Source organism: Pieris brassicae, chromosome 14 (assembly GCF_905147105.1).
Source record: "Pieris brassicae chromosome 14, ilPieBrab1.1, whole genome shotgun sequence".
Classification (NCBI taxonomy): domain Eukaryota; kingdom Metazoa; phylum Arthropoda; class Insecta; order Lepidoptera; family Pieridae; genus Pieris; species Pieris brassicae.
Window position 1 is genome coordinate 2564979 of NC_059678.1, and position 9493 is coordinate 2574471.

A 9493-nucleotide genomic window follows, 5' to 3' on the forward strand; every position below is an offset into this window, starting at 1 on the left:
AGTAATGGTAAATCCTGGTGCCTTGAGGTAACAGTTAAGTGGAATGACTGCTAAATAGCTGCCTTGTAGTGTCCTATATTGTTCTTGTCCACAGAATAATTTAACTTTCATTAAAGTCGGAAAGCTCATTGTATAATGCTTATCATCAAGTTGTTCTAATGCTTCATTTTGTAGGACGACTGAAGTTAAGGGACAGGACTGGTTGCGTTCCTGTTGGGTGATCAGCTGCTGGATACAATCATATTTATCTTTCTTATAATCTGGTTTTGAGTTGCAGAGAAACCATGAATTTAACTTCGGACATTCTGTCTCTACATACCTAGAGTCTTTTCCAGAAATTGCCAAATATGGAGAGGTGGGAATAAGGACTTTATGGTTCTTATTCAGGACAACTGCTAATTTATAAAGGTCATAGGTATAGGATACGATAATTGGGACTTTTATTACTATTAATATTTGCCTGTCTAAATAAAAATTCCTAAAGTCTATCAAGGATTTCATCTTTTGAATATAAAACCCTTAACTTATCTAATATATGCTTAACCTCTTCTAAATCGATTAACGAATAAGGAGTGCCTGATGCACATATAAACAATAATGTCTTCTATAACTTTGGAACTTTGTGCAATCCACTCTTTATTTAAACTTATTCGGGTATTGATTTCAGACTCTAATGTTGCATCGTTTTCTTGTAACAAATTAATAGCATCTTCATATTTAATTGCATTAGTATAATCTAAATTACCAGATATAGACTTAATTATAGATCCAAGGCCGTTAATGAGTTCCTTTTACTGCAATGAAATTGAAAAGTACGAAGCTGGTCATGTATTTTCATAAGTTTACCTTTCAAATGTTCTACATGAGTATTAAACATAGATAATGTCTTATTACTTAACTGAGTACTCAAATTGCCAATTTGAACTTCAACTAATTCTATCTGGGATTGTAAATTATCTAGATTTATGTAATTAAAAAAGGAATGATAGTGAGAAATAATCTTAGCGGGTCCTACTTGGAATGGTAGTAGTCCGGGTCCATTGTCCAAAGATTCAAGTGTCATATCTTTTCCTTGAGTCTTATGTAGATGGATGGTTAACAAAATTGGCATCCTGTAACAAAGTGGGATCTTTAGGACTTCGCTTAAGGCGTGACTTTGCAATAGGATTTCGTTCGATTTTCTTTATATAAATATGGATAGGAAGGTCAGCAAGGACAGTGTCCTAGGTAAAACGAGGAGCTAATTTTTGTCGGGATGCTAAAGTATTACGAATAAACACTTGCTCGTCAGGACAATAATCTTTTTCAGGCTCACGGTCTTTATTCCTATTTTCAGTCAATTTTGGGTTCGTTCATGTAACGAAGACTCATTTATTATTAGTCATATACTTGGTTCATACGTTTCTTGTGGTCTTGTGAATATTGTTGGAGTAAGTGCTCTGATTGGTCGATATTTATTGGGTCGCGTGGGTCAAAATGTCCAGTTATCAAGTCCAAATGTAGACCATTTAGTAAAACTGATTCGAGCTATTATAAGCTAAAATTGCATAGGGCATTAGATTAATTGCTGGTTCATTTCGCTTCTCGAGCTTCAGTATTCTAAGATGCTCGAGGATAGTGGAATGAAATCTCTCTACAATACCATTATCTTTTGGAGAATGAGCTAATATTTTGTGATGTTGTATTTTGTGAAATCGAGAAAATCCTCTCTTCGTCTCATCAACATTGTATATATCCTGTGGCTCATGTGTGTGTCTGTCTAAAACAGTTTGCAAATTATCATAAAAAGCTTTCACATTAGTTTTGTTAAAACTTGTAGCTCTTGAAAGGCTTGTAGCCTGAGCTACACGTACAGACAGTGATGGGTTTCTATTCATAAACGAACGGAACCATTCTTCACCAGCCATATTATTTTCAACCCAAGTAGCAGGTCGTTTTATGTTGTATTTAGTTGTCAGTTCAAATGCCAGCTTCCGTACCTCTTTTGTAGCAAGGCCAAAATATATATCCGCACATCGTATGATATATTCTCCTTTGAAAATACTTTATTATGAGCAACGTACTCCATACTGATGCTATCTTCATCGTGATTCGCACCCATTTCATCACGTTTGAGGATGTATCGCAACAACGACATGCGGTTAATGTTATGCATTTCCGCAGCTCTGCGTAAAGAAGTTCCGCGCTTCACTTCTTCATAAGCATGCTTATATTTACTTATGTCAGACCGCGCTCTTTCAGTCTTCCACAAGCGTCTTCTGGGCATCTAAAATGAAAAAGTATAAAAAAACAATATGTCACAACCGTACCCACAACATTTGTAACAACCGTACCCACTGCATACTTTCGAAAACAAATAATCGCCACGACTGGGCCAAGTAACCTACGTAAAACCTAATCACTCTTAATTAACTACTAATATTCAACTTATAACAAAAAAAATATAAGATATAATCTATCTGTATACAAATAACAGTAAATATTAAAAGATATTCATCAAAAAAACTTACTTTTCACTATTTAAAAACAATGCAGATTCCTGCATACGTTAGCGTCGCGCGCTAGCTGACACAATGTGGGGAACACGATTAAACATGCGTGCCGCTTCTCCCTCCCCTTGGACCCTTACCCGCATTCCGTATATGCCAACCTTCCACCATCAAGACCGCCCCAGGAGGTGGACCATTCCTAGGGCCATGGAACAATAGGGCGTCCGTTTTTTCAAGAGACACCCTAAGGCCCAGGGTCCTTATCCGTCTCACAACAAGGGAGGTGCCGACCGTTGCGAGTCGAGCCACCTCCCCATAACTTGCCCCGTTGGCCACTACGAAGGTGTCGTCTGCATAGCAGAAGACGCGCAATCCCGAAATAAACGCGCCCCTCAATACCCAATCGTAGGCCATGTCCCACAGAAGCGGCCCAAGGACAGCCTTGAGGAACCCCACACCGCACGAGACACAGTCGTCCCGTCTTCCAAGCCACCGGGAACCGTCCACTGCGTAAGCACGCAGTGTACAGCTCCGGGGACCTCCATATGAGGGAGGACTACTGCTAGGACACGCGCATGTACACCATCCGGGCCAGGAGCTTTCCACGGGGGCCTATTCGGGACCACAGCTGCACTTGTGGAGGCCCGACCTTGCGAATGGCCCCCACCAATACTTTTTTTCTCACCAGGGAGAGAGCTCGCCTCAAAAGCACACAACTCTCCCTCTGCCTCCTCCAGTCCTTCCTTATGGGAAGCCGCTTTCTTCGTCGACACGTCCTCGTCTCCACCTCTAACTGGGTTTTTTAAAAAGGCCCGCTTCCTTAAATTCGAGCGGACCCTGACCTCATCTTCGCCCTCGCTGTCCGAGGACAGCAGAGGCTTTTCCCTGCTTTTTTTCATAACAGCCAGTCTCTACTAACTGACTCTACCTCCGACTCTACCAAAAACTCTACGGTAGAGTCGAAAAACTATCGTAGACTCTACCCCCAACTCTGCCTGAACATATAAATATATAAATAAATATATGAATGACTAGACAAATACACAAAACAAAATCATAATTCTAACTTAAATTCAAATTATCAAATAAATTAAAACTAAGACTATTGTCCCAATCCACTTCACACCAGATGTCCGTCGACCGACGCTTCACGGCGATATCCCGCACTTGGCACCAAACTTGTCAACAACAAGATGACGTCAATATTGTATATCACTGATCATAAAAGATGCTAACATCAATATCTCCTCTCTTCTCAATTATCACAAGACTCAGCACACCAGTGCGAATCCTATGAAACCTTTCGCTGATCTCCAACACCAAAAAAGCCCTCAAGGGATTTTATTAGAACGCGGAGCGCAAGTAAACACACACAAACAAAAGGCATCTACTATTGTAAGGTATTTTTCGTTTTGTACTGTAAAAAGATCAAGATGAACTATTAGGAAAGGCTTTGAAGGTGGGGGGTACAATTGGTACAATTGAAAATCTCTGTTTAATCGGATTTCGGTCTTATTTGGCCTGGCCGCAAATACTGCATCCACTTATATATTTCGCGATGCTTTCTTTCATTTTAGGCCAGTAGTATCTTGAGGATAAAGAGAGGTAACATTCAGTGATACCGCGGTGGTTTGTTTTACCCTCGTGATATTTTTTTATAATTTCCTGCTGTCGTAGGTATTCTTTAACGTTTTCTAATTCAGTCTTTGTTAAAACAAGAGTCATAGTTGAACTTTTAAAATTGTCTTGTATAATCGGGATAATCTTATATTAGGTCCTTACATATGAAATTGGCGTTTTGTATGGGAGGAACAAAAAGTCGAATATTTTTAAATATAATATATTTAATTAATCAAAGTATGAACCATTGTTTTCTATGCACTTTTGCCATCTCATAGGTAGTTCATTGATCCCTTTATCAATAAAATCTGTGAAGGGAATTTGGACTGCCCCATCAGAGTTAAATTTTTTCCCTTGCAAGAAGTTGTCCAAATTTCGAAAAAAATGGTAATCTGTTGGAGCGAGGTCCGGGGAGTACGGAGGATGTCTTAGACATTCCAATTGAAGGTCTTCTAATTTGGTAGCCGTCTGTTGTGCAGTGTGTGGTCTAGCGTTGTTGTGAAGTAGCAGTGGCGTGGAGCGATTGATCAGCCTAGTTTGTTAAGCCGCTAGCTTTTCCATCATGGATTGCAATTGCTGACAATAGACATCAGCCGTAATAGTCTGGCCAGATTTGAGAAAACTGCAATGAACAATACCGGCACTAGTCTACCAAACGCTTACAAGTAACTTTTTTTGGGGTTAATTTTCGCTTGGGGCAGGATTTGGCTGGCTGGCCAGGATCCAACCATTGTGCTGAGCGCTTCCGATTATCGTAAACAATTAATTTTTCATCACAGGTAATGATTCGGTTTAAAATACCTTCATTATTGTGCCGGTTCAGTAATGTAACGCAGCAGTCGACGCGCGTTTGTCGGTTTGCTTCAGTCAATTCATGAGGTACCCACCTTCCAAGCTTTTTAATCTTCCCTCTTCAAGTGAATTAAGCTTCAAGTGAATTAAAACAGTTTTATCACTAACACCGCACCCTGCAGCTAACTCGGACGTGCTTTGCGATGGATCCGCTTCCACAATAGGCTTCAATATTTCATTATCAACTTGGGTCTCAGGCCGTCCACGGGGCTTGTTCTGCAGGTCGAAATTTCCAGAACGAAAACGTTGGAACCAAAAACGAACTGTGTTTTCTGTTGCAACATGACCGCCATACACATCAATTACCCTTCGAGTCGTTTCCGCAGCACTAGTGCCACGGCGGAACTCGTACTCGTAAATAATGCGATACTTTCAAGTTTTCCATTTTGTAAAATGAGTTGAGTGACGCAAACAGAAAAAAACAGAAGAAAAAAACAAATGAATAACGGTCATCGAAGCACAAATACATGAGTAAATAGCTGTACAAATTTGAATTTGAAATTCCTAACCAAAGAGGAGGTATTTGAGGTCAAAGTGCCAGTACGACAAAACGCCAGTTTCATAGGTAAGGACCTAATACATGGCGAGAGGGGGATAAATGGTAATTCCGGTTTTAACCTTGTGGTTAACATATTCTTTAATTGCGTTAATAACGTCATTGGTTAAGTTAGATTCAGAGAGTTGTACAGTCGTTCTGGTATGAGTTTCGAAAGGTTTTGTCACTGTCGGTCGTTTTTTTATGTCACCTACTAAAACGAAACAAATTTGTCGACTAAATCTATTAAGTGGTTCGTCAGATATAGGTACTACTAAAATCGGGTTCTCATCACTGGTATGAATTGTTTCAGTTGCAGAACCAGACTGAGATAAAGGTTTTTCAGATGTATTTACAGCGATGGAACTCACGTCCTCATTATTGATTCCGACGCGAGATAAAGCATCGGCATTGGTATTCATTTTTCCTTGCTTACATTCGAAGAAAAAAAATCGAAAAAAGATTCATTACCCACTGAAGTGGCCTATGATCTGTTACAATCTTAAATTTTCTGATATAGATATGGTCTAAAATATTTAGTCGCCCACACTATAGCTAAAAGTTCCTTTTCAATAGTACTATAATTAATTTCACTCGTATTAAGTGTTCTTGATGCATATGCTATAGGTTTATCACTACCTATAGTTCCTTTAGAAAGTACGGCGCCAATAGCAAAATTAGATGCATCGGTTGCAAGAACAAAATCTTTATTAAAATCAGAATACCGTAAGATCCTTAATTAATAATAATTTACATTTCTCAAAGCAATTAACATAATTAGAATCATGAAAAGTTATTTTAGAACCTTTTTTCAAACAGTGTCATTGGTTTCGTTATACGAGCAAAATCAGGAATAAATTTTCGATAATAACCTACTAAACCAAGGAAACGTATTATTTCAGTGGCGGTTTTAGGCAAAGGTAATTTTTGAATAGTTTTTATCTTATCAGAGTTTGGCTTAATACCATCTTTACTTATTATATGCTCTAAATATGAAGTTTCTAGTTTTAAAAATTCAGACTTGTCCATTTGTATCTTGAAATTTGATTCTCTTAACCTTTTAAATACTTTTTCTAAATTTACCATGTGTTCCTGCAATGAAACACTAAAAACTATTATATCATCAAGGTACACTAAACACACACAACACAACACTTTTGAAGATCTCTAAGAACATGTCCATATCCCTCTGAAAAGTTGAAGGGCTATTCTTTAAACCCATGAGCATTCTTAAAAATTCAAAGTGCTCATGTTCTACATTAAAAGCTGTCTTATGGATATCCTGAGGGTCCATTTCTACCTGGTAAAATCCACTTGCTAAATCTAAAGTGGTGAAATAATGACAGTTACATAATTTGACTAATACATCATTTATATTAGGAATAGAATATTTAACATCAATAGTCTTTTCATTAACTTTCCTAAAATCGATTGCCAGAAGCATCAGCCTTCTTGGGGTCAATCCATATGGGAGAACTCCATGCTGACTGAGAAGGACGGATAATTCCCTGATCGAGCATTTTCGAGATTTGATCTTGAACTTCCTGTCTATGAACGAAGGGGTGGTATCTGTAACTTTTGGTATACACAGGTAATTCATCTGAAGTACGAATACTATGTTTTATCTTATTGGTGAAAGTTAATGGTTCGCAATCAAGATAGAACATGTCAGCGTATCGAGAACAGAGTGACTCTAGGTTGGCTCGTTCTTCAGGATTCAGATGGTCCGTACGTAATCGCGAAAGTACTTTGTATGTGCGATCGGTATGTTGTTGAGTGCGCGTGCACTGAGTATTAAATAATTCCGCACTAACTGGTCGGTCCATCCAAAATACTACATGTTTAGTCGGGTTGGTAATTTCAATAAAACCTCGGTTGTTCTTTACATTAGTAAGACAGTCATGAATAGTGCAGTTAGATATTGTCTGTTCAATCACAAATGCGTCACCGTCATGAAAGTTAATTGGAACTCGAATTATTTTAGATGTATTGGCCGGTATTATTTCCTCATAAAGATTACAGTTCCGTGAATCATACATTCGCAGGGGGTTGGTAGAGCTCCGTGTAACTAGGACTTTATTTTTTAAATCAATGCTAGATTCCAGTTTTTCCAGCAAATCTAGCCCAATTAAGCCATCGAAATAATTGTGAAATTTATATATGAACAAGGTAATATCACAATCTTCACCAAATTCGCGAAAACATGGTATAGTTATGGAATAATTATTTCGAGTGGTCGCATGAATATTAGTAACCTCAAAAGGGTCGTAATTACACTGTGTATTGGGATACAATTTTTCTACTGCCTCGGGGCTTATAAATGATTGATTCGCCCCTGTATCAACCAATAATTTTAAGGGTTGATTTGTAATCTGTATGTACGGAAGTTTTATTTGTGTTTGTAAATTTATTTCTATTTTTGCTTGTCTGTTTGTGAGTTGTCTGAAAATCCTGATTTGAAGTTGAACTCTCTTGTGTCCCTTCAATACTAGGAGGTGAGTCTTCGTTAACGACTTTCTACTCTGTCATGTCATAAACTGGCTCAGAATAGTAATGTTGGTAATATGGGTCATAGTCATAGTCGTATTGGTCTTGGACCTCATTAAAATTTACATCCTTAAATTTGAAATAGTTTGAAGGTGGTGGGTTCCCATATCTTGACCAATCATGAGGCACTCTAAATACATTACTTTATGGACGGTAATTTGGTGGAGGAGCACCAAACATCTGTTGTGTTCTAGAAGGAACACGATTTAAAGGCAATTGAGGCTTCCAAACAGCCATAGGCATGGGCATAGGCCTATTAGGTTGCGGATTTAAAAATCTAGAGGGGCCTGGATTAAAATTAGGTATAAACGTTGAGCATTGGTCATATTATGTTGATTATTACTGTTATTATATAATTTTCTATCGAGACAGCTTTGATTACGCTGCTGAATGTATAAAGTATTTTGTTTCTCATGTACAATGTACATGTACTCATGTTTCCCATTCGAGGGCTTGTTCTATTGATTCGGGTCGCAAACATCGAATTCGAGACCCAAGTGGATCACGAAGGCCACGCAAGTATGCTTGTAAAGTTAACTTTTTATATAGCGCTCTTTTGGCCTCGACTGTACTCTGTACCGAATCGTGCAAATTAACATAAGTCATTTATACTAAAAAGATTTTGGCAACGCTCATAAAACTCTTGAGGTGTCCCTCAATCTTTACTTATGAGTGATAAATCATTATACAGAGAGGTCTCATCACGGTGGTCTGCAAAATTGTTTATTAAAGAACTACGTATACTGATCCAATTCTCAGAAATTCCATTAGAGCTTAGAGTAATAGTACGTTATTGAGAATGCCATTAATAAGTGATAGATTACTTAATTCATAACCCGGTTCCGCTGTTATAAATTTTGCCACCAATTGATCACATAAATTAATGAACCCAGTGAGGACATTTGGGTTACCATCAAACTCGGGAACTAAACGTAAGGCTTTAAATATGTTGTCAACTAGAAGCTCCGACATATTTCCTGTTAAGTCTCTACCTAAATCAAAATCTAAATTTCTACGTGTAATACCTAACCTAGGGGTCCGTGATTCTCTAGGATGGAAAATCTTGGTATGGGATTATAAAGAAAAATTATATGATTATTTGGCAAGTCTAGATAAAAACTAGGTACTCACCACATCTCTTTGATAAATCTATGTCTTGATTTCCCTCTGGCTGCAGGCTCTTGTAGGTTTCTGGATTTCCCGGTCTATGATCGATTCACTGATTCTACGAACTAATCCTACCGACTGCGCCAATTACGAAGGCCACAGCCGAAGGTTTAAAAAAAACCAAATGTTTTAAACTAATTTATTTAAAAATAAAATTACGATTTAAACTATAATTAAAATACGGCTAAACAACCCGAAGTAAGAAAATTGAATGCACAGTAAATGTGGAAATAATAAGGCTCGAAGAGGCACCAATTGCTGACACTATGCAACGTGAGGCTCG